General features: G+C 38.4%; 1 long non-coding RNA gene across 3 annotated transcripts in view; it reads left to right on the forward strand.

The window, feature by feature from the left end:
* LOC116811893 (uncharacterized) overlaps positions 1–20,642 on the forward strand; it is a 116,999-nt gene that overhangs the window by 52,483 nt on the left and 43,874 nt on the right. For 2 of the 3 annotated variants that reach the window (XR_004370539.2, XR_009214267.1), the window contains exons 4-8: positions 2,303–2,493; positions 5,778–5,846; positions 6,040–6,150; positions 6,643–6,783; positions 10,691–10,769. This is a non-coding gene — a long non-coding RNA (uncharacterized LOC116811893). The remainder of the gene's footprint in view (positions 1–2,302; positions 2,494–5,777; positions 5,847–6,039; positions 6,151–6,642; positions 6,784–10,690; positions 10,770–20,642) is intronic. The other variant, XR_009214268.1, reaches the window with a different exon arrangement.

Raw genomic sequence — 20,642 nt, forward strand, 5'->3', positions numbered from 1 at the left:
TGTCAATTTTGGCTTTTGTTGCCTTTGCTTTTGGTGTTTTAGACATGAAGTCCTTGCCCACGCCTATGTCCTGAATGGTATTGCCTAGGTTTTCTTCCAAATTTTTATATTTCTTTTTATTTTCTATTTTGGCTATACAGATACAATTCTATACTTTATAATTTTTTACTGTTTAAAAAGCACTTCAGCACATTGTTTTTGAAAGAACAACTCAACAATAATAATGCTTTAAGGCCGGGTGCAGTGGCTCACACCTGTAATCCCAGCACTTTGGGAGGCTGACGTGGGTGGGTCACTTGAGGTCAGGAGTTTGAGACTAGCCTGGCTAACATCAGGAAACCCCACCTCTACTAAAAATACAAAAAATTATCTGGGCTTGGTGGTGCACGCCTGTAGTCCCAGCTACTCAGGAGGCTGAGGCAGGAGAATCGCTTGAACCCAGGAGGAGAAGGCTGCGGTAAGCCAAGATCATGCCACTGCACTCCAGCCTGGGTGACAGAGCGAGACTCCATCTCAAAAAAATATATATATATGCTTTAAGTTATATCAAATGTTAGCTGACAGGACAGAAGGGAAAAAATGTTTTGAATAATTCTAGGTTTAGAATCCTGGAGCAATAGTTTATAAGGTAGTTTCCCTAGATCAGGTTACCAGTCTTTTAATTTGTGTTCCCTGATCCAACTAATGGGCATAATTATTGGTACTGGATAGAATTGTTGAAATCAAAATGAGATGAAATATAAAATACCCTTTATATAGTAGTTGTGTACCTGTTAATAGACTACCATCCAGGTTCCCTTTCCAAAGGGCCACAGCTTGGTCTAGTTCAACATCTCAGGGATCAGCCAGTCCATGTACATACAGAAGATACTTTATCTTCCATTTAGTAGTGTAACTTGCTTATTTAACTGTAGTGGGTAGAATTTTGTCCCCCTCAAAACATGTCCCAATCCTAACCCACCCAAACTTTATTTGGAAATAGGGTCTATGTAGATATAATGAAGTGAAAGATCTCCAGAAGGGAATATCCTGAATGTAGGTTGATGCCTAACTCCAGTGACTGGTATCTATATAAAAGAAAGCAGAGGGAGATTTGACACATCCAGGGAAGAAGGCCATGTGAAGATTGAGGCAGAGATTGAGTTATGCCACCTCAAACCAAATAAAGCAGGAGCCACAAGAAGCTGGAAGAGCCAAGAAAGGATTCTCCCCTAAAGGCTTTGGAGGCAGTGCAGTCCTGCCTACACCTTGATTTTGTACTTCAGGCTTTGGTTTTGTACATCAGAATCATGGCATAATAAATTTCTGTTGTTTAAATATGCAAAGTTTGTGATAATTTCTTATGGTGGCCCTAGGAAACTATTACATGTACAAACATCATACCCCAAATGTCATTGATTATGAATAAACATTGGTCGATACCCTAATTTTTTTTCATGGCTACAGGGATACGAATGCCAGTAAGACATGTGAAAAGTATTTAAAAGTGCCAACATTTCATAGGTACTGTATGCTTTTAATGTATTGGATCATTCAGTGCCCAGAACACACTTATGAGTTAAATACTATTGCAAAATTCAATTTTACAGATGGAAAACTGAGGGACAGAGAGGATAATGGCTTTGCCTAAGACTGAACAGTTAGGGAGTGGGACAGCTTGGGCTTATGTCCAGTGCATCATGCTCTAGAGCCTGGGAAACTGTGAAAGCTCTGTTGTTAGGTGAAAGAAGCAGTCTGCAAGCATACATACTTTAGGAGCTCATTAAAAGTAATATGCCCTATGTTAGTGTATTTATGCAAAACCTGGACCTAGTAAGAAATAGGTGGATTATGACTTTGGAGAGAATGTTCATGGCAATCCCAGAGACAGAAGCCATAGGGCAGTGGGATGATGAGTGGGAAGTGAAAAATGTTAACAGAACATGTAGAAAACTCTTTTTGGTACTTCGAATATGAAGGAGAAGAAGGATAAGGGAGGGAGAGACAGAGACAGGGAGATCTGTATCCTGTAGCTGAATGGGTGATGAGGGGGTCCAAGGAGAGATTTTTTTTTTAAATCTTCAATGTCTTGAAACTTGACCAAGTTAAAAGCTAATGTGAAAAAAAAGCTATCTCAGAATTAACCCTTGAAGTTGACCACATGTTTATTTCCCTTATGCTTTTATATCACGTTAGAGCTCATGAGGCACCTCTAATGGAATAGAATGGTTTTGACCTCAATACATATTTAGTTATTACCTAATGAAAGAATAGACATTGTGTGTGAAGAAATGCTAGTAACTCTTGGATTTTTGTCTCTCAGGGAGGCAGCAGATGGCTGAAATTCTGATCCGATGTGGCTGGTTAATGCATGATCTGAAAACCCCTGCACTGGTGATTTTGGGACAGATCTAGAATATACCAATAAATATATTAACATACCAAGTAGTCTAGGAGCAGCCACTGGGCAAACACCAAACCTTGCATCCCTGGTGCTGTCTCTGAGCTCAGCAGGTAAGTTCAAAGACATGCTTGTCTTCCCAGTGTGGGGAACTAAATTTGGGTCATCTCAGAAGCATGATGTTGGGCAGCTCTTATGAGCTTCTGATAACACCCACAAAGCAGAGAAACTACTGTCTACAAAACTTTGAACTCAAGGCATATCACAGGGACATTTGCTTTCTTCAACTAGATGTGTGTTCTCATAAGGGGGAGCAATGAGAAATGATTTTTCACAATGCCTGCCTTAGCACTGAGGCTCAGCCAGCCCCTAGTGTTGTGTCCCATTTAAAGGCCATTTAAGTCCCACCCCATGCCATATACTCTTAAGAGATTTCCTCATGTACCCATCAGGCAGCTATGTAAGGATGGTATGGTCAGTCCCATTTCACAGATGACTAACCTCAGGTTCACAGAGCCTAAGTCACCTCTTCAGGTAAGTGGCAGTATTTGAATGAAATTCCATCCCTCACCCTCCCTAGAGTACCCTGAGCAGCCTCCCTTTTAGAAGATGGGTTTCTGGGCTTGAGAAATGGTGAGATTTCACCCCCCTGCTATTGTGACCCCATGAGTCTTAACAACTCTTCTGGGCGAAGATGACAGAGGTGAGATCCCATTCTTTGTGCTAAGAGACCCGTGTGTAGGGACACATGAGTTGGCTGATGCCTGAAGTGGTGAGTGGGCTCAGGCAGAAGCTCAAGTGTTGGCCTTGAGACAGGTGAGCATATATATATATATGAGTTTATTAAGTATTAACTTACACAGTCACAGGGTCCCACAATAGGCCGTCTGCAAGCTGAGGAACAAGGAGAGTCAGTCCGAGTCCCAAAACTGAAGAACTTTGAGTCCAATGTTCGAGGTGAGGAAGCATCCAGCATGGGAGAAAGATGTAGGCTGGGAGGCTAGGCCTGTCTCTCTTTTTCACATTTTTCTGCCTGCTTTATATTCACTGGAAGCTGATTAGATTGTGCCCACCAGATTAAGGGTGGATCTGCCTTTCCCAGCCCACTGACTCAAATGTTAATCTCTTTTGGCAACACCTACACAGACACACCCAGGATTAATACTTTGTATCCTTCAATCCAATCAAGTTGACACTCAGTGTTAACCATCACAACTCCTGTAGGCAAATGCACTCTATATTTCATCTCCTTTAATCTCAACAGCTATTCAAGTTACCCACAAGAATACCCACTGAATTATGACCATTATTCAGATCAGGGTACTTTAGGCGAGTTTCTATACATCAGGGAAATACCTTTGTTGTGTCTCGATTAGCAGGTAATTCTGAATTATTCTAAAGTTTTCTCCAGTTTGTCTCTGTGCCTCCTGGGCTCGGAATGATCTAATCTCCTTGGGCACTGCCATTACATGTTCCAAGGCAGTTTAACTTTTTTTTTTTTTTAATTGTGATCCATGTGGTTTTAAGTCAGAAGATAATTTAAATTGAAAAATTCTATTTTCCTCCCTTTCTGATCCTTTATCCCACTTTCTTTTTCTTTCTCTTCCTTCTCCCTCTTCTTTGTCAAATTGAGGATTGAGTTATTATCACTGATCCATATAAAGTCCCTCTCACATTTATTTTAACTCCCACCCCCCATTTCTATTCCCCGACTTCCCATGTGCAACCTTCCTAATATGTCTGATATGCATCTTTTTGTTTGTATGTATTTTTAGAAAATGTTTATTGTTTTTGTGTGCAAAAAAAATAAAAAAAATAAAAAAATAAAAATAAAAATAAAGAAAAATTCTAAATTTAAAAAAACTAACAATAGCGTAAAAACTCTGGAAAAATCAGTGCAAACTAGAGTGAGATACTAGATTAGAATTCATGCTTTTTGAAGCACACTAACAAAGAGCTTGGCAAATAATTTCAGTGGAGAAGTCAAATAGTTAGATACATGAACGATAAACACATGAACTATGCCAAAACCACAAAAACTAATAAGATGTAAATATAAATCCTGAGAAGAAAAGTGGAAAAAATAGGTTGCAAAAGAAGATAAGGATGTGATTCGACCTTTGGAACAGACTGTGTGTGTGTAGGTGAACATATTTGTGTGCATCTCACTTGTGGAGACATTTCACAGTATGCATCATTCTATGGACAGCAGACACCTAGGGGTCAGGGATTAGGAGCTGCTCCAGTGAGAGATACAGGTTAATTTCAATTCATATATGTGTTTTTATATATTGTTTTACATTTTATATTCAGGAAAATATTTTGATGAAATATTAAAAACAATATGCTGTGAACATATTGACAAGAGTATGTTACACATATACTCCTTACTTTAGGCATTCATTTATTGAATTTCCTGGGGAAATAAAGTAGATTTTTAAAAAATGAATTGACTCACACACGAGTGTGTGTGTGTGTGTGTGTGTGTGTTCCAGCTCCTCTAGCTCTACCATCTCAAATACAGTTCACAATTGCAGCATTATCCCCAGTTCAGACTGACGCTGTACTTCCAGTATCAGATTTAGATATCCCCGAAAACATACTTTTTTATAACCCAGAAAAATGATGGATACAGAGGGATTCCTGTAGGTACGTCAAAAATTCCAGAAAACTGGCTGATCCCATTAATCAACCTCCCAGCCGCCATCCCTCCCTTTCCCCTGCTGAACTCACCAGTCAGCTCTCAGAGTTGCAATCCTGGCTCTGGCCACTAGGAGACATCGCAGCCATCTTCACATTTATTCTTTTTTAAGGAAAAGGAGTACGTCTAACAAAGAGTAACAGATGTTATAACATGGTTTGTTCACTGAAATACCAGTTCTGTTTGGCATATTCGTGTGTATATTAAAGCAGTTCCATTTGCTGTCGACCACAAATCTACATCACATTCATTGATTCATCTCTTCCCTTAGTGTAGGGAGAGGTTTCCACACTGTAGGAGGGTCCCTTCCAGAGAGCAGGGCGTTCGTTCACTCTCCATTACCCGACCGCTGTACAGGCTTCCTGGACCTTCTACCACTGCCTCCCACTCATCCCCTCTCCAGGGGCACAGCTGCCCAGATCTGCCCCTTGTGCCGTCATCCTCTCTCAGTCACCTCTCACCTGTCCTGATGCTCCCTTAAGATTCTGTCTTCCAGCAACAGCCAAGGAATGTTAGAACTACCTGGTGTTTCATCCTATGGATGCCCTACAGTATATGTATTTACAGTCTTCTTTTACACTTACCAGTTTTTTTTTCTTTGACAGAATTAGAATGAATCATTCTGCACTTAGGCTCATAAGCTGTGGTTTAAGGGAAGTATTGTATTTTTTGCTCCTTGCAGACACGTCTTTGCAGAAGAGTTCGATAATGGTGGTACAATGGCGCCCCCTCGTGACAGAAGCTTGAACTACAGCTTGAACATCGGTGAGCAGGAAGGTGGGAGGGAGGGGCTGTGGCCCATGCACACCCTGTATAGAGCGTTCTGAAATTCTGGGTTGAAAAAGGAGGCATTCCAGGTTAAAGGGATACAGAAGGCCAATAGATATTCCAGCCTCTTTATATGCTGAATAGAAAGCTGTATGTGAGAATAACAGAAAAATCATTTTAATTTCTGTAGAGATGAAAATATACTGTCTACATTGTTCAACACAATAGCTAATGGCAACTGTGGCAGTTGAACACCCGAAACGTGATGAATGTGACTGAGGAACTGAACTTTTAGTTTCATGTAAGTTTAATCAACTTAAATTTAAATGGCCATATGAGGACAATGCCTACTATATTGGACAGCAGTGGCTCAACACATTTTTCTGTACCTTTCTTTCTTCACTTAACAATATATGCTGGAAATCATTACAAAGGAGTAGAAGGGGGAGCTCTCATTGCTTGTTTTACCTCCATAGAACTCTGGGATGTAGATGTACCTTAGATTATTCAATCAATTCCTTATTGGTGGACATCTGTCTCATTTCTAGTCTTCTCCTGTTACAAATTGTTCTACCATGAATTGCCTTGTGTTTATACCTTTTGTCTTTTTTAATTTTATCTTTGGGGGTACATTCTTAGAAGAGAGATTGCTGGCCCTGGAAGAAAATATCTGTGCTACATAAAAGATTTGAAATGAGAGGATCTGGAAACATGGCGACAAGCAGTGAATGTTGGTTCTATCTCATTATTCTTTTGATTCCATGTACTTTCTGGTCTCCTATTTTCATTCTAGTGTGACCTGGTGAATGAATTTATTGAGCCCCAGGAAGAAGGAATATTAAAGAAGAGCAAAGAATAGTAGCTGGACAGAAGATGGGGGTCATTGAACTTATATCCTAGTTGCCAGACCAGTAAACTGACCACGGGACCTGGGGTGAGTCCGGTTCTTTTTTTGGCCTCTAGTCTACCACAGAAGGACATTTAATATAGGAACAGTGGTTAGCTATGTGGGCTTTGGGGTGAGAAGGACTTGGATTTCAGTCTGGGAACTATCACCTGATGGTTGCATAATCTGGAGCAAACAATTTATCATGTATCCTATAATTGTTGGCATTTTTATTATTGTTTATTTTATTTTATTATTATTGCACCATTCATCCAAAGGGTGAATGATAGGAGTCAGGATTACACTGTCGGGTATTGCAATGTTCCATGAAACTTTGCTTTTATAACTGATAGAGTCTTTGACATACAGATTAAAGGATGTCTGTAGAAAGCTCATGAACAGACCCATATATATATTTCATTTAATATGCAATATACATATGGCATTTCCAATCAGATGCATTGTTTGAAAATTGGGGTTGGGTCAGCTGGTTCATTAAAAGGCAAAGTTAGATTATATATCTTGTAATTTAATCAGAATGACTCATCCACATATTACTACCTTGTATAAAAGTTCAGATAAAAGTAGAAATGAAAATAAAGACCCAGAATACCAAGCTCCATATATACTATAACAGTTATATAAAATGTAATGTATGTATATCCATTACATTTGCTTACATATGTTTATAAAAAAACAAAATAGCATGATGTAAATTTCAGTAAGGATAGGAATACTGATGATAAAAGAAAAACTTCAGCCAAATTAAATTTAAAGGACTTTGAGCAATGAACAATTCATGAATTGGGCAGCCCCCAGAGTCACAGCAGATTCATGGAGACTCTAGCACAGCCATATGGTGGAAAAAGATTTATAGACCAAAAAAGGGAAATGATGTACAGAAATTGGAAGTGAGGTACAGAATGGCTGGATTGATTATAGCTTGGCATTTGCCTTATTTAAACCCAGTTTGAATACTCAGCAGTACACGAATGGTTGAAGTGTGGCCTCTGGGATTGGCCAAGACTTAGCTATTGTTACAGGCACATACTCCTAAGTTATGTTTTCAATTTTGTCTATTAAGCTAGGTTGTAGTTCATCCACAAGGACTCAAATATAGAAGTACGAAGTCCTTCTCAGGTCACATTTAGTTTGCTTTAACACTGGGTATTAATATTTTTTAATTTCTGCACTTGACTCAATATTAAACTTTTGCAAAGGCAAGTGTGGAATACATTTATGATAAAAAGGTAGCTCCTAAAATATGTTACTTAAGAAATATTTCCGAAAAAAGCATAGCCATAAAATTAACCCAGGTTAATCTTATACCTACTTTAGTTTTTCTCTAACCCCAGGTCCCACAGGCTCCCATCTGGTAGTGGGTTTATGCCTTCCTCCTGAAGTCACATTCTTAACCAGAACACTCTTTTCATGGGTTCGCACTCTCTCCACACTTTCATTTGTTTTCTCTCTGCACTCAGCCTGGGCAACAGAGCAAGACCCTGAAAAAAGAAAGAAAGTGGAAGGGAGGGAGGGAGGGAGAGAGAGAAAGGGAGGGAGGGAGGGGAGGGAGGGAGGGCGGGCTTTGTTGTCTCTTCTTTGTAGCACAGGTAACCTGATCATGCAGTGGAGGAGAAGGAAAATCATCCCCTCATTACATTTTGTTTGATGTCCTTTCTTGCTACTTTCTTTTACCTTCCATTTGGACATTGGAATAGCAGCCTTTCATTAAGCTCTGGAAAGGAGATAGCACTGAATGACAGAGCATGAAGATGAGTCTGCTATTAAACAGACTGAAACCAGAAGACCTGGGTCCCAAGTACCAGATCTGTCCTTGTATACCCAGTGGTTAGGGATGTGGGCTTTGGAGTCCGATAGATCAGGTAGAAAATGTGTGTACATTTAATAACTGCTTTCATGATCTTTAGCAAATGTTGAGTCTTCAAATGAATGAAACCCACATTTAGTATACATACATTAAATATGCGTGCATAGAGAATGAAATGAGCGTTAATACAGAAAGTTCTACGTTTAAAAATTAACTAGTGATGGGGTTATTGATTAATAATATATCTGGACTTGATTATATTTCCCTGAATTTCTGAATTGGTATGGAGCTTTTTAAAATCAGAATTAAGTCTCAGAGAAATAGTGGTTGTTATGAAATATTAAAATAACACAAAAAATTATAGAATACAACAGACTTCTACATATTCATGTCAACATATAAAACTTTCATAGGTGAGTCAAACACATGTTAAAGTCTTCTCTTATTACCTCAGCTGCCTTCTTTCCCACAGGTGACCATGATGCAGAATTTAGGTTTTATGTTTTTAAGACATTTTTCTATACTTTTATTACATATGCATGTATCTGTAAGTGAAATATGGTATGGTTTTCTGACATGGTTTCATCTCTAAATACCTGGCTACCTCATGAAATAGGAGGAAGGAAGAAACATGAGGAGAACAAACACACATTCACATCTTAATAGAGGGACCTACCATATATACTATTTGTCATTTATACTCTCTTTCAGACTCACTGAAGCAGACACACTCATTTTCTCAGTTTATATGCTGTGGGGAGCTCCAACAAAATCTGCAGATACCATTTTCCAAGCGTCTTTATTCCCTGATGAATTTAAAATCTTTAGAGTTTCCCTGAAGCTAACTAGCCTAAAATGATATCTCAGCATATCCTGACATGAAATGCCTTCCATTTGTCCAGACCTAATTTTCTATCTTTCATCCAAACTGTAATTCATGTAGGCTTACCCTGTCTATCTGGAATCTAAACTGGGTCATGCTGGTGAAAGAAGACAGTGATTCCCTGAGTTGATTTTCATATGTCCAGGCTACTACACAAATCCATTGATTAGTTCAGGGATGCATGTCATTTAGAGCTTGATCTGATTTTGTATCACAATTGCTCAGCATGAGTATATTTTGCTTTCCATTTGTTATTTTTGATTGCACAAGGAAGGTATTTCAAAAGAGTTTTAATTCATATGTGTTAATTGATGATCCTGGGGACAGAATCCATAGTGTAATGGGATAAAGAGTCAGTGAAAAGTTGAGAATATTAACAAGGAATGTGTAAAACTCTTTGTGGAACTTTGAATTTGAAGGAGAAGAGAGAATCCAATGGGGGAGAACACATACACATACACACATACACACACACACACACACACACACACACACACACACATACACATACACAGAGAGAGAGAGAGAGAGAGCGCTGGAGGGAGAGCGCCAGAGAGAGAGAGGGAGAGAGGGAGAGGAGTGGTATCTCTATCATGTGGTTGAATAGGTGATGAGAAGTCCAAGGAGGGATTTTTGAAAATCATCAATTTTTTGAAATCTGATCAAGTTTAAAAATTAATGAGAAGAACCATCTCATCTCAGATTTAAGCAATGAAGTCACCCATATATTAATTTCCTTTCTTGCCCAGCTAATTCGACTTTAGAGTTCATGAGGTACCTCCAATGGAATAGCATGAATTCTGGGCTCTGTAAATATTTAGTTGTTAGCTAATTAAAAACTGGATAATTGTGTGTTGTATTAGTCTGTTCTCATGCTGCTAATAAAGACATAACTGAGACTAGGTAATTTATAAAGGAAAGAGGTTTAATTGACTTACAGTTCCACATGGCTGGGGAGGCCCCACAATCATAGCAGAAGGCAAAAACACATCTTACATGGTGGCAGGCAAGAGAGCTTGTGCAGGGAAACTCCCATTTATAAAACCATCAGATCTCTTGAGACTTATTCACTACTATGAGAACAGTATGGTGTAAACTGCCATCATGATTCAGTTATCTCCACCACGCCCCATATTTGACATGTGGTGATTATTACAATTCAAGGTGAGATTTGGGTGGGGACACAGCCAAACTCTATCATGTGTCAAAGACTTGCTAGTAACCATTGGATTTTTGTCTCTAAGGGAGGCAGCAGATGACCGACAACCTGGAGTGATGTGGCTGAATACCGCATGATCCGAAGACTCTGCACTGGTGGCTGCGGTATGGGTCCAAATTTTTCCTTAACAAAAAAAAAGAGCCCCAAACCATACTGACCAGTCTAGGAACAGCCATTAGGCAAACACAACTTTTTGCTACCCTGGTGTTACCGATTTCTGAGCTCAACAAGTGAATTCAAAGATATGCCTGTCTTTCCAGCATGGGGAGCTGGATTTGGGTCAGCTCAGTGGCATGATGTTGAACAGCTCTTATGAGCTTCTGATAGTGCCCAGGAAGTACAGAAACAACTGTCTACAAGTCTTTGAACTCAAGGCATATCACAAGGACATTTGCTTTCTTCAACTAGATATCTGTTTTCTCATAAAGAGAAACAATGAGAAATGATTTTTCACAATGCCTCATTAGCCCTGAGGCTCAGCCATCCCCTAGTGCTGTGTCCCAACATTTAAAGGCCATTGAAGTCCCACTCTATGCCATATACTCTGGACAGGTTTTCTCATTTACCCCTCAGGACAGCACTGTAAGGATGGTGTGGTCAGTCCCATTTCATAGATGACCAAACTCAGGCTTTCAGAGCCTAAGTCACTTCTCCAGATAGGTGGTAGGATTGAAATGAGGTTCCATCCCTCATCATCCATAGACAGCCCTGAGTAGCCTCCCTTTTAGAAGATGGGCTTCCAGGGCTTGAGAAATGGTCAGATTCCACCCCCTTGCTATTGTGGACCAATGAGTCCTCACTCCACAACCCCTCTGGGTGATGAATAAGATAGAGAAGATGAAATCCCGCCATTTATGCCAAGAGACCTGGGTGTAGGGCCACATAAGTTGGTTGCTTCTCGAAGTGGTGAGTGGGCTCAGGCAGAAGCTCAAGTGTTGGCCTTGGGACAGGTGAGCTGGAGAGAAGGAAAGTAACATACACTAAACTACTGTAAGCAAATGCACTTTATATTTCATCTCCTTTAATCTTAACTGCTATTCAAGGTACCTATCACTTTGACCATTATTCAAATCAGGGTACTTTAAGAAAGTTTATGTAAAGCAGGGAATAAACTCTTTTCTCCAGATCAGCAGCTAACTCTAAAATTACTTTTAAGTATTTTTAAGTATTTTTCCATTTTTGTCTTGATATCTCCAGGACTCTCAATGCTTGAATTTTTCTCAAAGCCAACAGTACACACGACCTAAGGTGTTCTTCACTAGTATTTCTTTTTAAATTACAATCTGTATATATCTTATTCATATTATTGAAGTTGAAAACACATTCTAAATGAAAATAACACTAAGAATTTCTATAAAATAACGGGGAAACATTTTCAAACTACATCTCAAATGTTGGATTAGTATCCATAATTTATAGGGCAAACTCAGTAACAAAACAGTTGGCGACTAATTTTGACATAGAATTCCAATAGATATAGACATGAACAATGAACCTGTTGATTATGCTAAAACTGTAAGAACTAATAAGATGCTAATATAAATCCTCAGAAGAATATTAAGTGGAAAAAGACAGCTTGCAAAAGGAGATGATTAATGTGATTGCACTTTTTGGCAAAGATTATATGCATGTGTAGGTGAACATGGTCATGTGCACCTCATCCACAGAAACATGTCTGAAAAGTGTGCACCATTCTATGGACAACAGACCTTTTGGGTCAGGAGGTAGGAGTTGAGCTAGTGAGAGGTGAAGATTAATTACAATTCATATATGTGCTTTTGTATATTGTCTGAAATTTGGTATTCAGGAATAAAAGTATTTTGATGAATATTTAGACACAACATACTTTTGCACAGATTGACAAAAGTAATGTGTATTATGTTCATTAATTTGAAATAGCTATTACTGTATTCTATTTAATGGTGAAAGAAGTAGTTAAGTAGAAGGACACAAAACAAGTCTCAACAAATTTAAAAAATCAAAATCATATCAAGTATGTTCTCGGAATAAAAGTAGAAATCAATAACAAGAGGAACCTGGGAAACTGTACAAATATGTGGAAAATAAACAGCATGCTCCCGAATGACCACTGAGTCAAGAAAAAAAATATGGAGGAAATCAAAAAGTTATTTGAAACAAATGAAAATGGAAACACAACATACCAAAATCTATGGGATACAGCAAAAGCAGTGCTAAGAGAAAAATTTGTAGCAATAGATGCCTACATCAAAAAAGTCAAAAGATTCCAAATAATCAGTCTAACTGTTCACCTCAAGGAACTAAAAAAGGAAAAACAAATCAAATCCCAAATGAGTAGAAGGAAGGAAACAGTAAAGGTCAGAGCCAAACTAAACAAAATAGAAACTAAAAATATACAAAATTTTAATGAAACAAAAAGTTAGATTTCTGAAAAGATAAAAAATTGTTAAAACATCAGCTAGACTAACCAAGAAGAAAAAGAGAGAAGACACAAATAAACAACATCAGAAATGAAAAAGGAGACACTACAACTGATAACATGGAAATACAAATAATCATCAGAGACTATTATGAACAATTATATACCACCAAATTGGAAAGCCTGGAGGAAATAGATAAATTCCTGTACATATACCACCTCTCAAGATTGAATCAGGAAGAAATAGAAAACCTGAACAGACCAATAATAAGTAATGAGATTGAATCAGTAATAAAAATTTTCCAACAGAGAAAAGCCCAGACCTGGATGGTTTCTCTGATGAATTCTACCGAACGTTCAAAGGAGAACTAATACAAGTTATATTCAAACTACTGAAAGAAAATTGAAGAGGAGAGAATTCTCCCTAACTCATTTTATAAGGGCAGCATTATTATGATATTAAAAACCAGACAAGGACTCAACAACAACAACAACAAAAAAACTACAGGCCAATAACCCTGATGAAAATAGATGTAAAAGTTCTCAACAAAATACTAGCAACCTGAATCCAACAGCACATCAAAAAGACAATATGCCATGATCAAGTGGGATTTATACCAGGGATGCAAAGATGGTTCAACATATGCAAATCAACAAACATAATACATTACATCAACAGAATGAAGGACAAAAACCATATGATTATCTCAACCAATCCATAAAAAGCATTTGATAAAATTCATCATCCCTTCATGATAAAAACTCTCAAGAAACTAGGCATCAAAAGAACATACCTCAAAATAATAAAAACCATATATGATAAACTCAGAGCTAACATCATAATGAATGGGGAAAAGCTGAAAGCATTTAATATAAGAACTGGAACAAGACAAGGGTCTTGTTTTTTCACCTTCCTCACTACTATTCAACATAGTACTGGAAGACCTAGCCAGAGCAATCAGACAAGAGAAATAACAGATATCCAAGTTGGATATCTTTACATTTGTTCCTCTTTGCAAATGATATAATTTTATATCTAGAAAAACCTAATGACTCCATCAAAACCCTCCCAAATTTGATAAATACAATATAGTTGTAGGATAGAACATCAATATACAAAAATCAGTAGTGTTTGTATGCACCAATGATGAAATAGCTGATGATGAAATAGCGGAGAAAGAAATTAAAAAGGCATGCCTACTTGAAATAGCTACTAAAAAAAACCTAGGAATAAATTTAACCAAGTAGGTGAAAGACATCTACAAGGAAAACTACAAAACACTGATGAAAGAAATTGAAGAGGACACAAGCAAATGGAAAGATATCCTATGCTCATGGCCTGGAAGAATTAATATAATTAAAATGACCATACTGCCAAAAGTAATCTGCAGATGCAATGCAATCCTTATCAAAGTACCAATGACATTTTTCGCAGAAATAGAAAAAACAATCCTAAAATTGATATACAACCACAAAGGAACCTGGATAACCAAACCAATCCAGACCAAAAAGAACAAAGCTGGAGGCATCACACTACTTGACTTCAAAATATATTACAAGGCTATAGTAATCAAAACAGCATGGTATTGGTATGAAAACAGACACAAAGACCAATGGAACAGAATAGAGAACGCAGAAATAAATCCACATGTTTACAGACAAAACTGATTTTCAACAAAGGCACCAAGAACGTACATTGGAGAAAGGACATCCTCCTCAGTAAATGGTATTGGGAAAATTGGATATGCATATGCAGAAGAATGAAACTGCATCTCTGTCTCTCATCATATACAGACATCAACTCAAGATCAATTAAAGACTTAAATGTAAGATCTGAAACTATAAAAGTACTAGACAAAAACCTGGGGGAAACACTTTAGTACATTGGTCTAGGCAAAGATTTTATGTCTAAGACCTTAAAAGCACAGACAACAAAACCAAAAATAGACAAATGACCGATATATGTGTCCACCACAGAGTCCAGGGCCTTTCCTCTGCAATACCTTGTCAGCGTCAGTACTTTCTTTACTCCTCTGTAGCCTTTCTCACCTCCCTATACTTGAGGAGTCTAAATGGCACTACTTTATGAGTGTCTGTAGAGCAATACTTATCAAGGCCTACATAGGCACACTCCCTTTGTGCTAGCATTTCCTTTTATATGTTTATCTTCAGGACTTAGTGAAGAATGTTGACAAAGATCTGGTTACAAGTACTGCCATCCTGATATTTCCCTTTTTTCACTTTTGGGCTTGAATTTAGAAAGGGAGACGAAACGAGATGCAAAGACACAAACCAGAAGGAAGCAAAGGGAAATGTGGTTGTCAGCACACACATACACTCACTCTCTCTCACACACACACACACACACACACACACACACACACACACACACACTCTCCTACATCAACCAGGTTCTGTTATCACAATACTACAATTCTCTCAACATAGTTGTTGGGCTCCAAGGAGACCCATTCAGCTCACCAGAGCAAATAGCCATGGTAACACTGCCCTGGATTACACCCACTACCAGTGCACAGACTGAAAAGATGCTATCCACATCGTGTAGATAATAGGGAATATTGGAACACTATGAATAATATGGGGCTGTGAAAATTGATTATGTCACATCCACAGTATGAAATTTCAGAAGAGAGCAAAAATGAGTCATATTGAAACAATGATGAGAGATGATTTTTTTTGCCTATCAGATTAGTAAAGATTCAGATTATTTCTAATATGGGCAGAAAGGAACTTTCATACTGGAATATTAGTAGTATAATACTTTTATTAAAAGTATTTTGATTTCAGATAAATGCATGGGGGCAAGATGGCAGATAGGAGGCAGGACTAGCTTGTAGCTCCTGCTGAGATGGACAGAGCAGCATGTGGAGACTCATACTGTAAACCTTTGCTCCAAGAAGCACTGCAGGAACATACCAGGAAAGCTGAGAGAATCCACAGACCCTTTGAAGAAACTGGATCACTGTTGCAGGCCCCCTGAGATGCTGAAAAACTGTGAGTCTGCTTGCTTTGTCAGTGGGGAAGCTGGTGGTCTGGGACAAGTTCTCAGCCCTGGTCACTGGTTGCCCTGAAATAGACTCGGTGCTGTTGTGCGGCACAGTGGGAATGACACCAGCCGTTAGGGCTGCAGGCTGCATGGGAGCAGGGTGAGGCCCATGACTGCTGACTTTCCTGCACTTGCTGGCGAACTGTATGATTCAGCAGAAGCAGCCATAATCCCCCTGGGAATATAACTCCATTGGACCAGACACCACACCCCCATCCCCCACAGCAACCACAGCAAGCCACACCCAAGGAGAGGCTGAGCTCAGCCTTGCCTATCCCTGCCCCTACCTGGTGCTCTTTCTCTACCCACCCTGGTAGCCAAAGACCAAGGTCATAATCTCTTGGGAGTTATATGGCCCTGCCCACCACCTGAGAAATCTGAATACTTAACCAGCTGTCCCTAGGGAAAGTTGTCATCCTCTCTACAGGACCACAACTGATGCACTCTTGAAAGCACCACCTCCTAGCTGGAGGCCAACCAACACAAAACTAGTGCACTAAACCAAAATACAACCAAGGACCCTTACAGAGTCCACTTCACTCCCCTCCTACCTCCACTGGCTGCAAAACCTGAAGATGGATCACATCACAGGACTCTTTGCAGACACTCCCCAGTACCAGCCCAGAGCCCAGTAGCTCCACTGGGTGGCTAGACCCAGAAGAGCAAAAACAGTCATGACAGTTTGGCTCTCAGGAAGCCCCATTTATAGGGGAAGGGGGAGAACACCACATCAAGGGAGCACCCCATGGGACAAAAGAATCTGAACAGCAGCTCTTGAATTCCAGATCTTCCCTCTGGCGTAGTCTACCCAAATGAGAAAGAGCAAGAAAAAAATTTCTGCTAATACAGCAAAACAAGTTTCTTTAACAGCCCTGAAAGATTACACCAGCTCACCGGCAATGGATCCAAACCAAGATGAAATCTTGGAATAGCCAGAAAAAGAATTCAGAAGGTTGATTATTAAGCTAATAAAAGAGGCAGCAGAGAAAGATGAAGTCCAACTTAAATAAATCAAAAACGTGATGCAGGATATGAAAGGAAAATTATTCAGTGAAACAGCATAAATAAAAAAAAAATTACAATTTCGAGAAATCAGGGGCACATATAGAGAAATGCAAAAGGCACTGGAAAGTCTCAGCAATAGAATCGAGCAAGCAGAAGAAAGAACTTCAGAGCTCAAAGACAAGGCTTTCAAATTAACCCAATCCATCAAAGACAAAGAAAAAAGAATTTTAGGCCAGGCGCGGTGGCTCACGCCTGTAATCCCAGCACTTTGGGAGGCCGAGGCAGGTGGATCACAAGGTCAGGAGATCGAGACCATCCTGGCTAACACAGCGAAACCCCATCTCTACTAAAAATAAAAAATAAAAAAAAATTAGCCGGACGTAGTGGCAGGCGCCTATAGTCCCAGCTACTCAGGAGGCTGAGGCAGGAGAATGGCGTGAGCCCAGGAGGCGGAGCTTGCAGTGAGCCAAGATCGCACCACTGCACTCTAGCCTGGGCGACAGAGCAAAACTCCGTCTCAAAAAAAAAAAAAAAAAAAAAAAAGAATTAAAAAAAAATGACTAAAGCATCCAAGAAGTTTGGGACTATGTTAAATGTCCAAACCTAAGAATAATTAGTGTTCCTAAGGAAGAAGAGAAATCTAAAAGTTTGGAAAACATATTTGAGGGAATAATCAAAGAAAACTTCCCTGGCCTTGCTAGAGATCTGGACAAATACAAGAAGTTCAAAGAACACCTGGGAAATTCATTGCAAAAAAGATCATTGCCTAGGCACATAGTCATCAAGTTATCTAAAGTCAAGACAAATGAAAGAATCTTAAGAGCTATGAGGCAAAAGCATCAGGTAATCTATAAAGGAAAACCTATCAGATTAACAGCAGATTTCTCAGCAGAAACCCTACAAGCTAGAATGAATTCAGGTCCTATTTTTAGCCTCCTTAAGCAAAACAATTATCAGCCACGAATTTTGTATCCAGAGAGAAACTAAGCTTCATAAATGAAGGAAAGATACAGTCTTTCCCAGACAGACAAATGCTGAGAGAATTCACTACTACCAAGCCAGCAGTACAAGAACTGCTAAAAAGAGCTCTAAATATTAAAATAAATCCTCAAAATATACCAAAATAGAATCTCTGTAAAGCAGAAATCTCACAGGACCTATATGACAGTAACACAATGCAAAAAAAAAAAAAAAATATATATATATATATATATACAGGCAACAAATAGCGCAATGAATAAAATAGTACCTCACATCTCAATACTAACATTGAATGTAAATAGCCTAAATGCTCCACTTAAAAGATACAGAATGGCAGAATGGATAAGAATTCACTAACCTAGTTTCTGCTGTCTTCAGGAGACATAAGGACTCACATAAACTTAAGGTAAAGGTATAGAAAAATATATTCCATGCAAATGGACACCAAAAGTGAGCAAGAGTAGCTATTCTCACATCAGACAAAACAAACTTTAAGGCAACAGCAGTTAAAAAAGACAGAGGGACATTACATAATGATAAAAGGACTAGTCCAACAGGAAAATATCACAATTCTGAATATATATGCACCTAACACTGGACCTTTTGAATTTATAAAACAGTTACTACTAGACCTAAGAAATGAAATAAACGGCAACACAATAAAAGTGGGAGACTTTAATACTTCACTGACAGCACTAGACAGGTCATCAAGACAGAAAGTCAACAAAGAAACAATGTACTTAAACTATACCTTATAATAAATAGACTTAACAGATATTTACAGAACAGTCTACCCAACAACTGCAGAATATATATTCTATTCATCAGTACATGGAACATTCTCCGAGATAGACCACATGATAGGCCACAAAACAAGTCTCAGTAAATTTAAGAAAATCGAAATTATATCGAGTACTCTCTCAGACCACAATGGAATAAAATTGGAAATCAACTCCAAAAGGAACCTTAAAAACCATGCAAATACATGGAAATTAAATAACCTGCTCCTGAATGATCGTTGTGTCAACAACGAAATCAAGATGGAAATTTAAAAATTCTTTGAATTGAAAGGTAATAGTGACACAACCTATCAAAACCTCTGGGATACAGCAAAAGCAGTGCTAACAGGATAGTTCATAGCATTGAATGCCTACATCAAAAAGTCTGAAAGAGCACAAATAGACAATCTAAGATCATACCTCATGGAACTAGAGAAACAAGAACAATCTAAACCCAAACCCAGGAGAAGAAAAGAAATAACGAAGATCAGAGCAGAACTAAATGAAATTGAAACAAACAAAAACAATACAAAAGATAAATGAAACAAAAAGCTGGTTCTTTGAAAAGATAAATAAAACTGGTAGACCATTAGCAAGATTAACCAAGAAGAGAGAAGGTTCAAATAAGCTCAATTAGAAATGAAATGGGAGACATTACAACTGATACCACAGAAATACAAAAGATTATTCAAGACTACTGTGAACACCTTTATGTGCATAAACTAGAAAACCTACAGGAGATGGATAAATTCCTGGAAATATACAACCCTCCTAGATTAAACCAGGAAAATATAGAATCTCTGAACAGACCAATAACAAGCAATGAAATTGAAATAGTAATACAAAGATTGCCAATAACTAAAAAATAAGTTCAGAACCAGACAGATTCACAGCTGAATTCTATCAGACATTCAAAGAATTGGTACCAATCCTATTGACACTATTCCAAAAGATAGAAAAAGAGAGAATCCTCCCCCAAATCATTCTATGAAGACAGTTTCGCCATAATATCAAAACCAGGGGAGGACATAACAAAAAAGAAAGCTGCAGACCAATATCCCTGATGAACATAGATACAAAAATCCTCAAGAAAATACTAGTGAACCAAATTCAACAACATATCAAAAAGAAAATCCACCATGATCAAGTGGGTTTCATGCCATTGATGCAGGGATAGTTTAACATATACAAGTAATAAATGTGATACAGCACATACACAGATTTAAAACAAAAATCACATGATCATCTCAATAGATGCAGAAAAAAGCATTTGACAAAATCCAGCATCCCTTTATGATTAAAACCCTCAGCAAAATTGGCATAAAGGGGACATACCTTAGAGTAATAAAAGCCATCTACGACACAAACGAAGGGAAACACATCCCATGCTCATGGATGGGTACATATGGAACCAAAAAAGAGCCCAAATAGCCAAAGCAAGACAGAAAAAAAAAAAAAATAGGCGCATAGACCAATGGAACAGAATAGAGAACCCAAAAATAAAGCCAAATACAGCCAACTGATCTTTAACAAAGCAAACAAAAACATAAAGTGGAGAAAGGACACCCTATTCAACAAATGGTGCTGGGATAATTGGCAAGCCACACGTAGAAGAATGAAACTAGATCCTCATCTCTCACCTTATACAAAAATCAACTCGAGATAGATCAAAGACTTAAATCTAACACCTGAAACCATAAAGATTCTAGAAGATAATATTAGAAAAACCCTTCTAGACATTGGCTTA

This window comes from Hylobates moloch, unplaced genomic scaffold, assembly GCF_009828535.3.
Source record: "Hylobates moloch isolate HMO894 unplaced genomic scaffold, HMol_V3 SCAFFOLD_7, whole genome shotgun sequence".
NCBI classification, from domain to species: Eukaryota; Metazoa; Chordata; class Mammalia; order Primates; family Hylobatidae; genus Hylobates; species Hylobates moloch.